Here is an 18,305-nt window from a genome sequence, read left to right on the forward strand (position 1 = left end):
AACGAAGGCAATAAATGCCTTTGGAACAAACCCACAAATCTCTGATGATCAAGTAAAACCTGACCATCAGATTCCTTCATCTGGTCAAGCTTCCTCTTCATGTTTGTAGCATAGTCATGTGCGAGCTGGTGCAACTGTTTATTCTCATGCTTGAGCCCTCTAATCTCCTGTTTGAGACTCATCACTTCAGCCGCCAATGATTCAACTTGGCGGGTTCGAGCAAATAGGCGTTGGACCATATTAGACACAGAACCTGCACACTGAACACTGAGAGCCAGAGAATCCTTAACAGCCAACTCATCAGACCGTTTGGAAAGTAGTCTGTTATCTTTGGGAGTGACAAGGTTCCTGGCCACTACCGCAGCGGTCATATCATTCTTCATCACGGAATCCCCAACGGTAAGAGGACCAGTAGGGGAGACGAAGGATGGGCGCCATATGTTGTCTGGAGAAGGCGGGGCTGCCTCTTCAACAAGGTTCAAGTCAAAACGACGGTCGGAGGGGCCAGACATTTTCAAAGGTGTTGAAGAGAGAAGAGGTCGGACAAATCAAGATCTTAGAAGTGCAAGAATGGAGCTTCTACTGGTGGATATTCAAGTGTGCTTTGGAACTTAATGTCAGCCCCTATAAAAATCTGCACTTGACGAAGCTTCAGAAATCGAAGAGGCGCCTGCTCAGAAATCGAAGAGGCGTTTGCTTTCTCAAAAGCTGGGCTACTCAGAGACCACGAGGGTCGATCTCAGAAATCGAAGAGGCGTTTGCTTTCTCAAAAGCTGGGCTGCTCAAAGACCACGAAGGCCGATCTCAGAAATCGAAGAGGCTTGCTTTCTCAAAAGCTGGGCTGCTCAGAGACCACGATGGCCGATCTTAGAAATCGAAGAGGCACCTACTCTTCCAGCCTTGTCAGCACCTGTCACGCGCACACTCAGCTTTGCGGAAATTATGAGCATTCTGTCGAAGATTTCTGGCGAAGTAGAAAGCACATGAATCGTACTGTTCAATCACCCACTTCCCACACGTAACAGTAGCTCATGGGTACCACATATAACTTTGCCAAAGTTCTCTGACAAAGTTGAGACACGTGAAGCTTGCAGCTCCCACTACATCACTCTGACCAAGAAGGGTAAAAGAATAGCAAAGAAACAACACTAACAAAGTTTAGACACATAAATTTTGAAGGTCTAGCTACCATATTATTACCCACAAGGGTAAAGGAACAGTACCACTGCTGGATAATTGGAAAGTCCCGGTGTGTCAACCTCTGTGCTTCGTGGCAAGGTAGACTAGCAAACATGCCCAACCTTTACTCACATTCGAGAAAACACTCCCAACAAGATTGCTTGCTCCAAAATCGAAGAGGCACCGCCCTCCGAATCTCGAGAGCCAGACTCCCAACATGATTACTTTCTCAAAAATCGAAGAGATGGTAAAGGAACAGTACCACTGCTGGATAATTGGAAAGTCCCTGTGTGTCAACCTCTGTGCTTCGTGGCAAGGTAGATTAGCAAACATGCCCAACCTTTACTCACATTCGAGAAAACACTCCCAACAAGATTGCTTGCTCCAAAATCGAAGAGGCACCGCCCTCCGAATCTCGAAAGCCAGACTCCCAACATGATTACTTTCTCAAAAATCGAAGAGAGGGTAAAGGAACAGTACCACTGCTGGATAATTGGAAAGTCCATGTGTGTCAACCTCTGTGCTTCGTGGCAAGGTAGACTAGTAAACATGCCTAACCTTTACTCACATTCGAGAAAACACTCCCAACAAGATTGCTTGCTCCAAAATCGAAGAGGCACCGCCCTCCGAATCTCGAGAGCCAGACTCCCAACATGATTACTTTCTCAAAAATCGAAGAGATACGGCTCTCCGAATCTCGAGAGCCAGACCCCCAGCAGGATTGCTTTCTCAAAAATCGAAGAGGCATCGTTCTCCGAATCTCGAGAGCCAGATCCCCGACAGGATTGCTTGTTCGAAAACCGAAGGGCACCACTTTCCCAACTTCAAGAGCTGGATCTCCTTGGATAAAGCTTGTCTGTAATCTTCACACGCAACATCAGCTTTCTAGATACCACAGACCACTTTTTCAAAGTGCTCTGACAGAGTTAAAACATGTGAAGCTGGCAGCTCCCACTACCGTGCTATGACCAAGCAGGGTAAATGAATAGCATTATTACTTGATGTTAGGGAGACTCCTGTATATGTCGACCTCCATCCCCAACGGACAGGCCGACCTGCAAAAATGCTCAACCCTTCCTCTTATCTGAGAGGGCACTCCCAACGAAGCCTTTCGAAATATTCAGCTTTCTTTCCCCCCGATAATACCTCTGTAAACAAGCTATACTAGAGTAAGAATATCTCATATCATCAGGGTTAAAAGCAAGAGTATCCCATATCATGCTTTTTCCCTATCTTTTCCTTTGGCCTTGTTCTTACCTGCAAGACAAGGAGAAAGAGAGCAATCAGTTAGCACTTGGAATCAAGCTTCCAGCCAGGAACTGACTGCCTGAAACCCCTTACCTGATTACTTACCTGGCATTGCTCTCGAGTATTCATCTTCAACATCTTATGCTTCCAGGGAAGATACCGCATCTGCCTGAGGAACAGATAGGGCAAGTGAGAAGGATACAAGGAAGCATGTGGAGACAAGCGTAACAGCACACGTGCCGATACATCCACTACTCAGTCAAAAGCAAAAGTATCCCATATCAGCAGGGTCGAACGTACTCTAGATTTGATGGACTTGTTTTGACCCTCAAATTCTTCAGTCGGCCTTATACTCTGGAGGAAACCAGAAAACCCTCCAGCCCAGTTCAAGAATAAGCCTGTGGAAAGTTACTTCTTCAAAAGAAAAAGTATCCCATATCATCTCTTCTCATTTTTCTTCTCTTTATCCTTCATGCTGCCTGCAAGATAGGGAGAATGTGAACAATCAGCCGGAGCTCTGATTGCTTACCTTGTCTGTCACCTATTTCAGCAGATCCCCTAGCTCGGCGACTTGGGGGACTCCTACTACATGGTTTGTATCGTGCTTGACCAAGCCTGAAACTACAAGTAAGCTTCAAGTGAAATTGATACATTACCTTGTGCATCTCCACCAGTTACAGATACCACCCCTGGATGGAGGAAGAGTACTTCCAGAAAAGATGCCACATCTACCTATGAGATAGATAAGGCAAGTCAAGACGATACCACACTCCGGTACTTAGAAGTTTCGTGGTTACGAGATCATTCTCCCACAATATTTCCTAATGTCATTTGTACTAAATCATTCACTTGTACTCACTAAAGGAGAGCTTGAACCTATGTACTTGTGTAAACCCTTCACAATTAATGAGAACTCCTCTATTCCGTGGACGTAGCCAATCTGGGTGAACCACGTACATCTTGTGTTTGCTTTCCTATCTCTATCCATTTATATACTTATCCACACTAATGACCGGAGCAATCTAGCGAAGATCACAAAAAGTGACCGTTTTCGCTACCTAGGATCTATCTTGCAAGAGAACGGAGAATTAGATGGAGATCTCAACCATAGAATACAAGCTGGATGGATGAAGTGTAAGAGTGCATCTGGCGTGTTGTGTGACCGTCGTAGGCCACTGAAGCTCAAGGGAAAATTTTATAGGACGGCAATAAGGCCATCGATGTTGTATGGCACAAAATGTTGGGCGGTGAAGCATCAACACGTACACAAAATGGGTGTAGCAGAGATGAGGATGCTTCGTGGGATGTATGGGCACACAAGAAAGGATAAGATTGGGAATGAGGATATCCGAGGTAAAGTAGGAGTAGCCAAAATTGAAGGAAATATGAGAGAAAATCGGTTCCGGTGGTTTGGACATGTGCAAAGAAGGCATACTGACGCTCCGGTTCAAAAATGTGACTACAGGACAGAGGTTCAGGGCCGAAGGGGTAGAGGAAGACCTAGGAAAACTTTGGAAGAGACCCTAAGAAAAGACTTGAGTACTTGGATCTAACGGAGGACATGACACAAAACCGAGCGCAATGGCGTTCTAGGATTCATATAGCCGACCCCACTTAGTGGGAAAAGGCTTTGTTGTTGTTGTTGTTGTTGTTGTATATAGAACAAAGAGTAGTTCCTTCTTGGATTTTCTTAAATATCATCTGTAAAAACCTTTTTCGTATGATTATTTTCTCCATTATGGAGTCTCCAAGAATTGCTATGAAAGTTATAATCACTCTGTTTTGCTCTTGCATGCTTTTGTCACAGTCACATTTCACCACTTCTACTACCTTGGCTTTGGAAGACTGAGTTTCCAGCCATCTTTAACTTCGGAGACTCTAATTCAGATACCGGTGGATTGGCCTCGTCCCTTTTGGAACCACCCCCTCCTTACGGCGATACCTTTTTTCGTAGGTCGGCTAGAAGGTTCTCCGATGGCCGCCTCATAATCGACTTCCTAGGTATGTATTTAGTCATCTCTTGATTTTCTCACACTAAGAGAAACTGCTCCTAGTGTTATTCCAACGCTCTTCCTATAGAACATGTTCACATAGGCAGCACACATCATATACTTTGTTCTAGATTGTAAATCATTATCTTTTTCTCTTTTTAAGAAAGCCAAAATTTTGTTTTTTTAATTGTTTCCAACTTGAAATCTCTAACTGTAAAATTAAGATTTCCAGGAGGAATGCTATCTTTATACATGTTTGTAAAATTCAAAGTAGAACTTTATGGTTTGAACCCGTGGAGCCGATTTCTTTTGTGTTGTTGAATCCCGTAAAATTCAAAGTAGAACTTTATGGTTTGAACCCTCGGAGCCGATTTCTTTTCTCTTGAATCCAACATCATAGTTTTCTTGGTGTGTTCCATGTTAAAAGGATCCAATGAACTTTGTATATGTTTTCCAATAGTTACTTCTCATGGATTGGGGAGCAATGCACTGCTACAATCACTATAAAAAAAATTCCCTTTCCAGACGTAATAATTTCGTCGGGCTTACTAAGGTCCCATCACCTTTTATTTTGCCCGACGAAATATCGTTATGCAACGTCTGTCATGTAAAACTTGTTGCTCAAATACTTACCCCACGAAATATAATACTTGGTCTGGTAAGTTATGTTTACTCGACAAACGTCGAGTAAAGTACGTTGACTAGTTAGCCCGATACATCTTTTCCTCAGGCACATGGAGATAAAAATAAATAAAAATATTTTTCCTGACGAAAATTCATCGGGCAGCTAATTTAAAGAAAAATATAAAAAAATTACAAAATACATGCTTGATAAAATAATTCATCGGGCAAAATTTTTATTTTTATTTTTATATTCATAAATTAAAAAAATATTTATTTTTAATTATATTAAAATAAAAAAATCACAGAAATAAAAAAATATATGTTTAATTATATTAAAATTGAAATATTCGTACAAATGTATGTAAAATATCCTAAACTAACCACTCCTAGGGTGGCTGGAGGGATGGCGGTTGAAGGTCAATTGGAGGATTGAGGAGGCGAATGCTAGAGGCTACCATTGCCTAGGCCATCCCAACAATGTAGCGCTTCAACTCCTCCTCTCTTTGGCCTTGTGCTTCATTTCGCAAGCACGCTTCTTCTCGAGCTTTTTCTTCTTGCAATTGCAAGGCCACTAACTCCATCTCCAACTATTGGAGTTTGGAAGATGTCTGCTTGTAGTATGAGAGCTAGAAGTAGAAAATCTCTCGCGGTCCCAAACTCGACCCACTGCCCAAACTCTGAGGGTGGATCAGTAAAAGCTTCAACAGAAGATGCACAAGTCTAGTAGTACTAGTGCAACTTGTACTTCCACTCCTTAACTGTCCAATCCACACCCGCTTTAAGTACTCGAACATACCTAGATGTTTCATGTCCATGGAGAAGTTGACCTGAAATACACACAAAAAAAACAAGTGTATTAGTTAAAAAAATACATTAAATAAGTAAAAGTAATAAAATAATAAATTAAAAAAATTTCATACTTACCGAGATTTGTCTCATCATCTCATCCAACCTGGGAGAGAGCCTCTCCCATGAAGGGGCGAGCAGGGGCGGGCCTGACCCAACCTCGTGTCGTCCCGATCTGTAAACATGCCTAGTAGATGGAGCACTCGGCATACTGAAGTAGATGTAATGGGGCCAGCCATCAACTCGATCGCGGCGGCCGCCTGGGTGCTGCATCTCCCAGACATTTCACAGTATTCCTACAAATTAAATAATTCAAATCCCGCAAAATTCACAACCCCCCCGGGGAATCCACCCTTTCCCCACACCACACCCAACACCTACCCACCACCCCCGCAATCCACTACCCCACTGTCCCCTAAACCCGACCCTTTTCCCACCCCGCAACCCACTTTCCCCACACCGCATCCTGCACCCATCACACAATCACAATTTATAAAATTTGTACCATTAACCAAATCAAATTCGAAAAAGAGTGAGTGATCATGCCTTTGTGAGAGAGATAGGAGAGAGCAGATAGCAGAGAAAGAGAGTAGAGAGAGCATAGAGTTCAGGAAGCGCCGCGTGGATGAAGAAGAAGAAGGCTCTTGGTATTATAATAAAACACACCTCTGCCCGACGGAAAGGTTCGTTGGGACAAGTTTAAAAGTTATGACACCATGTTCCTAAACCTTAAAAGTTCGTTGGGAACACTAACCAAATTCGTCGGGGAAAGTCACTTAAACATGTACATGTGTGCGGATTTCAATTTTTGACGAAAAAAATGGTGGGAAATAAATTTTGCCTGACGAAATTTTCTAACACTTTAATCTGTGAGGAATTTTGATTTTGATTTTTTGGGAAAAACGCGGGGGAATTTTTACGTTTCCCTCATGAATTTAGCAATGTAGTGTGACGAAATTGTGTATGTTTGCCTAACGACCTATACATATTTAGTCATGAAAACATAAAAAATTTATTTTTTTCCTTACTTTTTTGGTTTAATTTCAAACGGTTAAAAGATCATCGAATTTGATGATCAAGTCAATTCAGTGTGTAGTTAGACTTCAAAATTTCTTACATGACATGTTAATATGACATGAAAACGACCCAAAATAATGAATTTCGGGTTAACATGATAACTAATCGGATTGTTATCGAGTTACTCATTAAGAACTCGTTAATAACGGGTTTGCAAGCAGGTAACACATGGATAACTCTTTTTGACACGTTAAGAAAAAAATTATTTTGATGATTTTAAAGTTAAACTACTAAATAAACTTACTATAAAATACAATAATCATAGTGTATACATTGTTTATTAAATATGTATTATTGTATTATTATTCTATATAAGAAAATTTATTTATTTATTTATTTTTATTATAGAGTTTCTTATTATCATTAATGAGATGAATTTTACTTGAGCTGTTGTCCAAATAAATATGTATTATTGTCCTAAACCCTAAATCATAAACTACACATTTGTGCGGCAAAACCTAGATGGTTCGTCGCGCAAAGGATGCTATACTATGCGCCAATTTTTTCCCTTCGCACTAACCTAACACAGGTAGCTTTGCCCATCGAATTCGTTTCGTTAGGCAAAAGCCTCTGAAGAAACCAAAACGTTGACCAGTTTTGCCCGACGAATGTTTTTATTCTGTCAGGTATAGATTATTTGCCCGACGAAAGTTTGTTCGTTAGGCAAATGACAATTTCTGGTAGAAAACTCCAGAACGACGTCCCATAAATAATACAATATTATGTACAGAGAAACTTGCACATGTGGTCATATTGTTAACATGGGAAACTAGAGAAGACAGGAATCCATGAACTTTAGGCCATATATCCATGCCCAAAATCAAGGTTTAAGTACAAATTTGCTTCTTAAAAGTTTTGAATCTTTGTTTTTTTCGCTTTGGCCGTTGAGTTTTTTCACGATTCATTGTCTATTCCAGATGTTTGGCACAACGGTCCAATACGACAAATAAACCAAACGTAGTCAATTATCTCACTTGGTGTTGTAATTGTTGTCTGATAAACTTTGTGATCAAGTAAAAAGTGTAGGTCACCCTTTTCTAAGCGTATATGTGGATTCTCTTGGGACCAACTTCTCCTATGGGGCAAACTTTGCCACTGCAGGTTCCACTATCAGACTGCCAGATCGCTTCATACCAGCTGGTACGGATTTAGTCTCTTCTACCTCAATAAACAGTACATGCACTTCCTGCAACTCAAATCCAGATCGCAACTCAAATCCAGATCGCAACTCTTAAGGCATAAAGGTGATGTATAAATACAAATTCTATGCAAGAACGTTCAACAAACGTATCCTTTGTTATAGTTTAATAATGCATCAATACTATCTTAGTACATTAGTATAAAACCTTAGTGATATTGACACATTTCTTCTTTAATAGGTAACATATGTCTGTTATAGAGCCGGACTATACTTAGTGCTTAGCAATAATTATGAAAAATATTTTTACTTAGGAGAAATTAGGTTCTCATCCTTCATTTTGCTACTCCATTGACTAAAATCCTATTCATTTTCAATTTTTGATCAAGGTCCTTGGGTATTAATAACATCATTAATTATTTCAATAATAAAATATTTTTTTTATTTCTAAATATATTCATTTAATGTTAAAAATGTTACAATTAGTATATTTATATTTATGACTAAATTTTTTATCATATTATTTGGACCCAAAATTACACTATCGGCCCGAGCAATCGAGACCGTTGAGGAAGCATACCTCTATATAGAATAGTGAAGATAATTTTATATTAAAAGATAACATTATCTTTTAATAATGATTTATCTTGACATTTTCTTATGAAAATAATATATCTCCAAGCTAAACAGGCGGCACAATTCAAGTTGATGTGGAAGTGTGGTTTGGATCAGTTTTGATTAACAGATATGCACGACATCAGATAAATGAGGTCACTTGGAAACTACTAAGGGGATTGGATTCTGATCAGATTATTATCCATTTAAATATGGTGATAATTAAAAATGAATTTAATATTCATAAGTTCAGGTTGCATGCGACAATGGGTAAGGAAATGGTGACTTTGGGTGATGATGATGCGACAAGACCTAGAAAAGCTAGGTTTTTTATGGTGGTGTTATGATGACATAGGAAAGCCTAGCTAAGCCTAGGTTTTTAGTCATGATAAGATAAGTCATAATGGGCTTTTATTATTTTGAAAAGTCAGCCATATGAAGATAGGCTTTACCGCCTATGCCGTGGATCAGTCATTTTACAAATTTGAGTTTCAGTCGGTTTCTGCAACATTATTTGACCGTGGAGAGCAAGTACTTTAGTTCTATAAATACAGAGGCGATGTGCAACGTGAGGGGGGCTCCAATTCAACACACAACTGCCCTGCGCAAATTCTCTCAACAACTTGAGATTTTTTATTTTCTCTTTTCGCTGACACATCTTCCGTTGACATCAATAGCACTGTGAAAGCAACCGGTGATATCTTCAGTCGGCATAGATAGCTCTGTCACCGTAGAATCAGCCGATCTCACAGCATCTTCCGTTGGCATCAACAGCACTGCGGCGAGGACGGTTAGTTACCTATCCAAGTCTCAGTCGAGAAGGATTTCTGAATCCTTATTGGTCAAGGTCATCTCATTAGCCTTCTTGGCGAAGTGAGGTGTTACCGCTTGTTGAGCTCGGCGCATTGCACGCCGAGTTGTTTTATGATTGGATACTCTCAAGTGGGGTTTAGAGTTCGGCATTCAGACGGCCGAACCACGTTCGCTATTAAGACTTATATTCGCTTTGAGTTTTTGTGCCCTTGCACTTTGGTGTCGATTCGGCGTGAGTTTACTCTGACGAATACCATCACTGTGACCGAATCCGACGACGACGATTCGTGAACTTCGTAAGAATAGTAGCTTTGTCTTCAGGTTCGAGAACCCAAGAGGCCGAGACGTGTTCCTTCCTCGGTCGCAATCCCAAGACGCAGAAGTCAGCCGCACACCCAACGCAACATCAACAAATTTACTCCTCGGCCGAGCTCGACCGACGAGTTGGCATGCCCTGCATTCATCGAAGGACGTAGTTAGCTTATAGATTATTCGGCTTGTGCGCCACGTAGGCTTGATAGTTTTTAGAGCAAGTCCACCGGAGGGCATTTTGCCCAGCACCCAGCCGAAAAAATAGGCCAGCCCCCAGTGAATCCCCCCCAGCTGACCCAATAGACTGGCACCCAACCCATGCCAGTCTCTAGACCTGCCCATTTTTGACTGACCAAGGGACTGGCCTGTTTGCTTTTTTGCGCTGGCGCGTGGCCTTCACGCTCGCGTGGGCGCGAGTAGGAGACAAGAAATTAGGCGGAGGGGTCTGCGCGCAGGCGCACTCAGACCACAACCCGGGCTCGGCGACGTGGCCTACTTGCAGCCGTTAGATTTCCAACGGCTAGTTATTCTAGACCGTTGGATTTTAAACGGTAAAAAAAATTGAATTTCACTTTTAAACTGGACCGTTCGATCATAGATCAACGATCCACGTTTTTTCCCCCAAAAAATTAAGAATTTCACTTTTAAAAAATACAGAAACTTTTTAATAAATTTAGATATTATTATTATTATTATTATTATTTTATTTTTTATAAATTCAGAAATTAAAAATAAAATTATTATTTTATAATAAAAAATAATATTTTAATAAAATGGACTAGGCTATTTTTTGTTAGGGGTGGAGATGCTTTGGCCTATTACTGTTCACTGGAGTCTATTACTGTTCACTTGAGTGGATAAATGCGCTGGGTGCTGGCTCAAAGTCCTTAGGGGTGGACTTGCTCTTAGGGTCAACACATATATTTTTAGTTTTAGTTTGTAACCATTTTTAATTTGTAATTCTTTTTTAATTTGTACCAATTTTCTTTTCAATTTTAATTTGTACCAAGATATTAATTTCTTTTTGTGCCCATATTTTTTAAAGTTTATTTGTATTTGTACCCATATATTTTTTTTATTTGTACTTTTTTATTTTGCTAAATGTACCCATGCTAATTATATGTACCCATTCATGTAAAACTTTTTAATCTTAAAATGTACTCATTCTTAAATATAACAATTTGTTTTATGTAAAATGTACCATTTTTTTTATATAAAATCTATTCAGTTTTTTTTCTAACCATTTTTAAACTTATATGGGTACATTCTTTCCAGTTTTGATTTGTACCCAGATATTAATTTCTTTTTGTGCCCATATTTTTTAAAGTTTATTTGTATTTGTACCCATATATTTAATTTTTTTGTACTTTTTATTTTGCTAAATTTACCCATGCTAATTATATGTACCCATTCATGTAAATTTTAATCTTAAAATGTACACATTCTTAAATATACCAATTTGTTATATGTAAAATGTACCATTTTTTTTTTATATAAAATCTATTCAATTTTTTTCTAATCCATTTTTAAACTTATATGGGTACATTCTTTTTTCTTTGATTTTAAAATGTATCCATGTCAAGTTTAATCGAAGAAATTTACTAATGTTATTAAGCCTAATATCTTTTTTATTTTTTTATTTTTTTTTATTTTGAAGAATGTACCCATGTTTTGATACAATAATTTTTTTGGTTAATTTTGATGAATGTACCCATGCACACACACACACACACACACACACACAATAGTATATTTATATTTTAATATTTATAATCCCACAAATTATGGTTTTTTATTTAAAATCTCTAAACAACTAAAATTTCTAATTTTTAATTTAAAAAATATAGTAAGATACATAGAAATAAATTGTGACATTAATTTCAGGGACCTCAATCAGAAATTAAAAACCAATAAGGTTTCAATAAAAAAATATTCATAGCTAAGGACAGCATCCAAAGTGTAACATCCCACATCGCTTAGGGGAGTGGATCCTGTAAGCCTTATATGTATATTCCCATCTTTACCTAGCACGAGGCCTTTTGGGAGCTCACTAGCTTCAGGTTCCGTCGGAACTCCGAAGTTAAGCAAGTTTGCACGAGAGCAATCCCATGATGGGTGACCCACTGGGAAGTTCTCGTGTGAGTTCCTAGAAACAAAACCGTGAGGGTGTGGTCGGGGCCCAAAGCGGACAATATCGTGCTACGGTGGAGTCAAGCCCGGGATATGGTGGGGGCCCGGGCCGGAATGTGACACAAAGTCTCCCTTTTACTTATTACACGTAAAAATTTATTTTTTGTGCAAACAAATCATAGTTTGACATGTGTGTGTAAACTTTTCTTTTCGTGTTTTGAATTAGTCATTTTTGTAAATGTACCTCAGTCTGTAATTTACAACAAGGAATGAATTCTTAAGTGTAATGAAATAATAAATTGGGAATAATTGAGCTTAATTGATGAATTTGTAGGGGGAATATTTGCAAGTTTAATGCCCATGGAGGAGTACTTCTCTAAAGCTTTATACACATTTGACATTGGTCAGAATGATCTTGGGGAAGGGTTCTCTGATAACAAGACTATACATGAAGTCAATGCCTCTGTTCCTGATATAGTCAGTATGTTTTCAACAAATATTAAGGTAATCTTCTTGTCTTGTCATATTAACTTCGATCTCATACAATTTGGTGTGGCCATGCGTTCAACAACATAAGGATTTGACAAGATAAAATTTTCAATCTTTTCTTATTGCTGCTTAATTCTTTGTTCACTGATGATGCTAATTTTGTGATCTCACAAAATGTAGAAAATATATGATTTGGGAGCAAGATCATTTTGGATCCAACATATAACTGATCACAACAATGAAGTTTCTTTGGTTAACACAAACCTTAATTAACTGATCACAACATATAACTGGTTGTCTCCCTTTCATTTTATCTAATTACCCATTAGCTCAAAAGGACGAGGTTGGCTGCGCAAAGTCTTTCAATGAAGTTTCTCAACTTTTAACCACAAACTGAGGGAGGCCACAATTCAACTCAGGAAGGATCTGCCTTTGGCAGCATTCACTTATGTTGATACCTATGCTGTCAAATACTCTCTTTACAAGGAACACATAAAATATGGTTAGTCACTCAACCTTTCGATATCACACAATGTATTAACGACCAACAATCATCTACACATTTATGCAAATTCAAGGGGATGATAGGGAATAATATTCTTGTGTGTGGTGATTGTCAATCAAGTACGGTTGGTGCACACAGATTCCAAAATGTATCTTATATGACATGTGATGTGTCGATTAAAAAAGTATGACAATAGTCTAGGATTCTACATCTCAACAATTGGCACTTAAAATGTAAAAAAATAAATAGGGCTTAAAATTGTGATCCCTTAAGCACTATTCAAATGGAAATTAGCTTAAGTAGAGAAATTCCAGGATTGGAATTTATTTTCACTTGTACTAATTGGTTGAATTATTTTTTAGGGTTTGAGCTCCCTCTTGTTGCTTGTTGTGGCTATGGGGGCAATTACAACTATAGCAATAGTGTTGAATGTGGAGCAACAGTCAAAGTCAATGGAAGCCAAATATTTGTTGGTTCATGCAAACGGCCATCAGCTAGAGTAATTTGGGATGGCATTCATTATGCTAAGGCAGCTGCCAAGTTTGTTTTTGATAAAATTTCAACTGGAGAATTTTCAGATCCACCCCTTCCCTTCAAACAAGCATGTCACATAATTATTTTAGATTAATTAACTGATCACAACAACGTTGGATGTTGAATGTTGTAACTTTTCTTTGGTTAACACAAACCTTGTACCGGGTCCTTCGATCATTTCAAGTAAAAGTAAGAATTGAGGACATTAGATAAATAAATAACAATGGTCTTTTTTTCTTCAAAAAATAACAAATAAAAAACCAAAAAAAAAAAAACATTGCTCTTTGATAGGGCCGAGAGGACTGAGGAGAGGAGCACACAGAATGATCTTATAGTTCACTACGTGAAATAGCCTAATGTTAAAGTATATCCAATTTTTGCACGATACAAATCTCAGCTAGCTTGCAAGCTAACATACTAGTTTTAGACAACAAATCTAGCACATATTTCCATTGAGACAAGTAAATACCTTGGATCGAGCCACCTCAATCCCTAGGAAATACTTCAAACCTCCCAAGTCTTTCGTCTCATATTTGGAGGCCAAATACGTTTGTAATTTCTCAATTTCTTGAACATCATCACCTGTAACAATCATATCATCCACATATATAATCAGTAAGGTCACTCTACCACCCTTAAGTTTGATAAACAAGGTGTGTTCAATGTTTCCTTAGTGATAACCATATTTTTTCATGGCTTGAGTAAACGTTTTTTTTCATGGCTTGAGTAAAACGTTCATGTCTGAGGTGACTGTTCCAATCCATAAAGTGCCTCTTTGAGCTGACATACTTTCCCAAAAGAATTATGTATCCCATACCTCGTCGAAATATCCAGATGCACCTCCTCTTCTAGGTCTCCATGGAAAAAAGCATTCTTAACATCAAATTGCTTCAATGGCCAATCAAGATTCGCTACAGTAAAACTTGTATGGTGCTCATCTTTACAACCAACGTGAATGTCTCTTGATAGTCCATGTCAGATGTTTCTGTATACCCATTGGCAACCAACCTGGCCTTCTCGTCAGCTTTGTGTATAATAGTGAATATTTGCAGCCCATTGGCCTCTTCCCTTTCAGCAAAGACTATTCCAAAACTCCCATTTTTATGTAATGCATCCATCTCTATTTTCATATTGCGACCCATTTTGAATCTTCACAGAACATCTTTAGCTTTTGTCGGAATCTGTATACTAGCCATTTTTTTGAACAAAGTACGATATTCATTAAAGCAGCTAAGCATACTGTTGACCTTAAAAACTACCAAGGCTACATGGCTCGCAGACCGAGTAATCTATGAGCTAACTATGTCCTTTAGTTGATGCAGGGCGTGTTAACTCGACGGCCGAGCGCGGCCGATGAGTAAAATGTGTTGACGTTGCGTTGAGCGTGCGGCTGACTTCGTCTTGCGATTGCGACTGAGGAAGGAACACGTCTTAGCCTTTTGGGTTCTCGAACTTGAAGACAAGGCTACTATTCTTACGAAGTTCACAAATCGTCGTCGTCGGATTCGGTCACAGTGATGGTATTTGTCAGAGTAAACTCACGTCGAATCGACACCAAAGTGTAAGGGCACAAATACTCAAAGTGGATATAAGTCTTAACAGTAAACGTGGTCTGGCCGTCGAAATGCCGAACTCTAAATCCCACTTGAGAGTATCCAATCATAAAATAACTTGGCGTGCAATGTGCCGAGCCCAGTAAACTGTAACACCTCACTTCGTTGAGAAGGCTGATGAGATGACCTCAACCAATATGGATTCGGAAATCCTTCTCGACTGAGACTTGGATAGATAACCAGTCGCCATCGACACAGTGCTGTTTATGCCAATTGAAGATGCTGCGAGATCGGCTGATTCTACGGCGACAGTGCTGTATATGCTAACTAAAGATATCACCGGTTGCCTTCACAGTGCTGTTTATCCAAACTGAAGGTGTGTCGGCGAAAAGAGAAAAGAAAAAATCTCAAGGTTGTTGAGAGAATTTGTGCAGGGCAGTTATGTGTTGAAATTGGCGAGGCCTTGAATGATGCACAACCTCCTCTATTTATAGCAGCAAGTCTTATTTGGATCGAGTTAAAACCCTACTCGGATCAGGACTTCTTATTCTGGTCAAACACTATCTCGACCAGTCCTATTTTCACTACGACTTTGAACCCAGTCCTTTATCAAGCCGTATTCACTTCCGGGTTATTAATATCTTTATCTTGCTGAAACTCCTTATTGTGCCAGGATTCAATTACTCGTTCTCACAGCAAGACTTGGTCGACCTAGGCTAGGAAGCCCATGAACTAGACGATCCATGATAACCTTTTCGTAAGACCTTCCGGGCCGAGAATAAAACTCGGCCCAAACCAACATTTTGGGCCCAATCATTGCCTCCTCGCTTCTGAGACTTTTTTCGGCCTGAAATCTCTGGCCGAGCCCTGACCTTGAAGAAGCGAAACCAGACTCTATCTCCTAAGGTGCATTTATGAAGCACGATTGCACGATCTTGATCTTGTCAGATATGTCGCCAAGTGTCTTCTTCTCAGCATGACTTGAAATGTCCTTTCATCATTACCCCCTTGATCCGCGAGATTTTTGGATTTCTCAAGACGTGCAGATGTCCAGACGTCCACAAATCATTATACCTGTCGCCGCATGCCATCGTACAATCTTGATTTGTGAATCTTTCGGTACCCTCGAGATTGTGCAAACATTGAAACGTCATTTCTTCATAAAAGAACACCGTCACGATATCATCATGAATCCTCAATCTGTGAGTTTTTCGATTCTTTCTCCTGGGTCTGTTAATACTCTCCGTCACTCCATAATTATTAGTGATCTTCCCGATCATTCTCATCCTAACTTTTAAAAATTCCCGCTTGATCTTTCCTTCCACAAGTCTATAAATACCCGGACTTCTATTATTCATTCTTTACATTTTCAAATTCTCCAAAATCTCTCCTGTTCAGAGAACCAAAGAAAACCCCCTGAATTCTTCCTAGAAAACCTTCAAAACCATTTCCAATGGCCTCCTTCATCTCCAAGCTTTCTAAGGAATGCAACGAATGCGGGACAATCATCGACCAACGCTCAATCAAGACTTTGCGCTTTAAGAGCGACATGAGCACCACCCACCAGATCCTTGGTCCACTTTTTAAGGACGCAGTGCCACCAGCCATCACTAAACTCTTCAAGGATCACTGCCTAGCACCCCTACTGCAAGGGTTTGAATGGTCGAAGTGGGATTCAACAAAATCCCAAGGCTCCTGACCCTCGACCACTGCGACCTGGGTAGCCTGGGTTGCACGGATGGAAAAGATTTTCGATGAGCAATGGAAAGCTCTTGGCATTTACGATGCCATTCGCCTTTCGTCTATGGAGCTTGTCGTGAACAAAGAGCTTCTTATGGCAGCCTCAAGCCTCTGGTGCTCAGCTACCAACACTATGGTCCCCTCTCGGCCCCATTGGCCCCACTATCCTTGACATTACCTCGATCCTAGGGACTTCCCCTTTTGGCATCCCAGTTGACGCTACCCTCTCTGGGTACCCGTCGAACATCGACCTGAAAGTGCTTTTCAACGATCGGGCCATTGAAACGCTGAGCGGAGAAGGTCAAGAACCCTCAAAGGAAGAAGTTCAGAAACTTTACAAGAACTTCCTTAACTACAACACCCTTTACCTCCATTTTGCCGGCTGAGGGGAGGAGAACCTACGGCGGGGGGAACACGAAGCCTTCCTCTTCTACTGGTATAACAAATTCATTTGTTGTACCAAGTCCAATAAATGCTTGGTTGAGAACATGCCGGTGGCTGAAGTCCTGGCTAGTGGTCACACCTTGACGTTTAGTCCAGCCATTCTTGCCCATCTCCTGCGCTGTTTGGCCGAGATGACCCTCCACAAGATCGACCCACACCAGAGTGGCCCCCTCTGGGTATTCCAACTCTGGCTACAGGTTTATTTCGTCACTCTTCGGCCAGAAGTCGCCAGCTTCTCGCCTATTGAAGCGTTCGGCCTTTAGCTGGCTTCTCGACCAGCACCTTCTCACCAGGCTGAAGACATGTTTAGATACTTCTTAGGCCTTGATGTCTTTTTCGACGACGAATTCTTGATCTGCCGTCGTCGAGAGTATCATTTGTCAATCAAACTCCCCACATCAGCATGAAGTACAAATGATGATGCTGATCTCCATTAATCCTGGGGATCGTTTGTGCTTACCCGGGACCTTCCTCTTGGGTGTGACGCTCAACGAGCAAGTTAGGAGGTATATCATCCCCACTTCACTGCTCGACAACTCGGCTATCTTCAGGGTTGCCCGGTGGCTCTTCTTACCTCTCGCTCTATGCTAAGTCGAGGACGCCTATCTGGCTCTTCAGAAAAAGATTGCAAGGATGCCAAAAGGGAGTTTCAGGAACGATGCCAAAAATTCTGCCTTCGACCAACCATTCCAGAATCTCTTAGCACTGATGCTTTCGGTGACTGGTGGGAGGAGTATACCCAAAACGTTTTTGGCGCTCCGATCAAAGACGTCCTGAACAAGATCTTTAGCGACCGACCTAATAAAGCTTCTGCCCCCTGGTGCGAAAATTAACTTAACACACAAATTTAACCCTCTTTTGACAATTGTAGTACAAGTATAAGTAGGGATCGTTATGGACCGGGGATTAGGAGGGCTTGCTAATAACCTCTAAACTGACTAAAAAACATAAAACTAAACTTAAAAATACTTAACAAGACTCACAAGACTCAAAGCAAACTTAAAATACTCAAAACAGCTTAAAACAACTAAATAAACTTAAACTAGACACTAGGAATGACTTTGGAT

At 40.1% G+C, this 18,305-nt stretch overlaps 2 long non-coding RNA genes across 2 annotated transcripts; one reads left to right on the top strand and one right to left on the bottom strand.

The window, feature by feature from the left end:
- Window positions 1-5,350: 5,350 nt before the first annotated feature.
- LOC139191848 (uncharacterized) lies at window positions 5,351-6,154 on the bottom strand. Its single transcript, XR_011575776.1, has 2 exons — window positions 5,967-6,154; window positions 5,351-5,869 (listed from the first exon to the last, which is right to left on the bottom strand). It is a non-coding gene; the product is annotated as an uncharacterized lncRNA (long non-coding RNA).
- Window positions 6,155-11,877: 5,723 nt separating this feature from the next.
- On the top strand, window positions 11,878-13,678 carry LOC103401843 (uncharacterized). Its single transcript, XR_011576633.1, has 4 exons — window positions 11,878-12,121; window positions 12,308-12,477; window positions 12,792-12,964; window positions 13,330-13,678. It is a non-coding gene; the product is annotated as an uncharacterized lncRNA (long non-coding RNA).
- Window positions 13,679-18,305: the final 4,627 nt, after the last annotated feature.

Source organism: Malus domestica, chromosome 15 (genome assembly GCF_042453785.1).
Source record: "Malus domestica chromosome 15, GDT2T_hap1".
Taxonomy (NCBI): Eukaryota; Viridiplantae; Streptophyta; class Magnoliopsida; order Rosales; family Rosaceae; genus Malus; species Malus domestica.